Raw genomic sequence first — 3,182 nt, 5'->3', positions numbered from 1 at the left:
CTATCCATAGACAGCAAAAAGGCTAGGCACATCCCTGCTACACTTCTTTAAGGATGTTACTGACGGTAAAAGTACTCACACCACAGCAAAAGAAGCCTAAACCTTACACCAGTAGTTCTTCTACTGCCTCTACAACACAAACAATTTCCAGCACACTTACCAGCCAGCCTGAAAAACAAGAATTACACGGTCTGATAATTTGTGTTAACGCAATGGTTTTAGATGCACAACCTTTGCAAATATGTGGAAGCCACACTGCCTTGTCAAGGCTCCTCTGTGTAGTGTGGTCCTACCTCTAATCTATGAGAGACTCCATCTTGGAGCATATATAGCAATGGATACATTTAGTGCAGGTATGCCTGGAGGTAGCCCATTCCTCCTTAAATGCACAGGAACACACCAGAAGACCAGCACATGACAATGGTTGCTGAAGCCCCCAATGTGTCCCCACACCCAGCAAAAATTACCAGCCAGCCTACAAAAAAAATTCTTCTCCTGCCTCTGACACCAAAATTAGTTACTTTCATTTCTCCTAGACTTCCTAGGCAAAAGTCAAGCCAATATCACTGCAAATCTTGCTTTTCTAAATCCTTCAAGCTTGCAGATAAGTCCTTTTCAGCATGAAGAGACGTCCCCATGTATCAAAGTGGGGGGATGTCTATTGGCCTTTGCAGACACCTGGTCAAAAGACATCTTGGATGCCTGAAAAAGAGATGTGGTGTCCAGGGACTACAAGCTAAAGTTCAGCTGTCTGCCTTCACCCCGATTCACAATGTCGTCCCTGCCTGTGTCTATGCTCAGGCTAGCAGACCTTAATGCAGCTTTTGCAGGTTTTGTAAATAAAAACTCAAAGGAATTGTTTTCCTAACCCTTGCAGTGCCAAAGTTATACTCACCTGATACTCAAAGCTGGCTGGCTCTTAGGCTGGTCCTTCCACTGCAGTGGTAGCCACACTGCAAGGGTTAATAAAAATTGTTTAGAGGTTCTACAATCTTTTCACTGTTTCAAAACCAAAAGTGGGCATTCACCTATCTTGGGCCAAAAGGCCCTTAATGTCTTCATTGCAAAGTCCTGCATGGTATCACCAAGTCTGTAATGGATTCCCTCTATGAATCCTTTTGTACAGGGTATCTCTGATGTGGTTCCTCCTGTTCAACCTTCTATGACTGTGTGGGATCCAAATTTGGTTTTGTCAGCTTTACAAAGACCAAAATTTGAACCTGTCGGGGATATTTCCCTTTCCACTCTCACTCATGGTTGCATTCCTTGTCGCCATCACCTCTGCAAAACATGTGTCTGAGCTGGTGGCTTTATCCTGTTAAGAACCCGTTTTAGTCTTATACAAGAATAAAGTAGTATTGAGGCCTAGAGCTTCCTTTTATCCTAAATTAGTTTACCTTTCACCTCAACCAGAACATTGTTCTTCCATCTATCTGCCTGGCTTCAACACATCAAAAGGAAATTTCCCTTCACTGCCTGGATGTAGTTTATGCTGTGTTTTCATTTGAAAGGCTGACTCTCTATTTGTAATTCCTGATTATCCATGAAAACAAGAGCAAGCTTCTAGGTCCACCATTACTTGGTGGCTCAGACAGATCATTATTCAAGCTTATGATCTTTAGTTCCATCTTTTCCTGTCAAGGCGCTGCTTCCCAGATTTGCAAGTCTGCCATCTGGTCCTCAGTTCATACAATCTCTAAGTTTTACCAGGTAGATGTTTAGGCCTCACCTGATGCCAGCTTTGGATGAAAGGTCTTTTAGGCAGCTCTTTGAGTTGCAGGCTGCCCTTAGTTTTGTTTGTAGGCCTTTTAGTGTTTTGTTTGCTAAGTTGCCCATCACTCAGTTGGACTACTTTTGGATGTCCCAATCATATCAGAATAACTACTGATCCTGTGTCCCTTAATAAGCAACAAAGAAAACAGGATTTTTGTACTTCAAAATCATTTTCTTGGGGTTGATTAAGGGACACTGGCCCAACTCCTACTACTGCTTTTCTACAAGACTGAGGCATGCTGAGGAGGTGGAAGGGTTATACCTGACTGGCCAATGGCTTTTTGGTTTGCCAATGTTCAATTCCTCATGAAGGTGACAGTATAACTAATCGTATCAATATAACTACTGATCCTGTGATCTCCAAGAAACTGATTTTACAGTAAGTACAAAAATATTTTTTTTTGGTAGGCTTTTTTAAGCTATTTGTTTTAGGGGTGGTTTGGGGCTATTAGTAAAGTGGACCTTCCATACAGGCAGTGGTTCATTGATACAGGAAGCAGGGCTTATCTTCAACCTTACAAAATGCCCTAAATCCTTTACCAAAAATGCCACCTTTCTTACTTTACCAACCATTGAAAAAATACAGCCTTTTAAATTGTTAACTTATTTGTAGCAATACTCTTATAATATTACATTGTCTTTCATGCTTCTGAAACAGTTTTAAAGGCTGAATCAGTCTCTGCTGTTTGTAACTACTATTGGTGTCACACTTTTGCCCATCCCCTGTTCCAACCACTAGCTTACAAAATATAGGCAATAGGAAACATATATGTTGGGCTTTTTATGCAAATGGAAGGGTTGTAAGAACAAGCACTCATGGTGAATATCATTGATCCCAACAGATAGGTTCCTTATCTTCCCTCTGCATGTCAGAGTCCAGATATGGGTTCGGGGACAGCACCAGACGCATAGACAGACAATGCAGACACAAACAGGCCAGGTCTTTAGAAATAAATGTTTTTACTAGCACTGAAAGTTAATATATTATTAGGGATTGGCTCCAAATCATTTAGTATTTTAAAACATGTAACCTTTAAAAATGCATAATCCTTTGACGTTACAATGTCAGAACAGGGACACTTGTAAAGAATTACATAACTGTAATTAAAGATGCACTATACTTTGATTCCCAGCAGCACAGTTGTTGAGATGCCACTTTTTCGTTGCTCCTCAGCCACTGCGGTTATTTGACTGGCTGGATGGGGCAATTATATTAATTTCCCCCACTGTACACAATGGTTCCACCTCCTGGCTTGTATATCCTGTAGTGAAGAATGGGCCAACAGGAGAAACCACAGCATGCAGTGGGGGAGCAGACATTCCACACACCCAGAAGTGAAATAGGAATATATGCAGTGACTGACGATCACCAAAGAGGTTCAGCAAATGGGCTGTCGGAAAGGTGGGTA

This window comes from Nanorana parkeri, unplaced genomic scaffold (assembly GCF_000935625.1).
Source record: "Nanorana parkeri isolate BGI_ZX_2015 unplaced genomic scaffold, ASM93562v1 scaffold220, whole genome shotgun sequence".
Lineage (NCBI taxonomy): Eukaryota > Metazoa > Chordata > Amphibia > Anura > Dicroglossidae > Nanorana > Nanorana parkeri.
Note: the sequence above shows the minus strand (reverse complement) of the source record.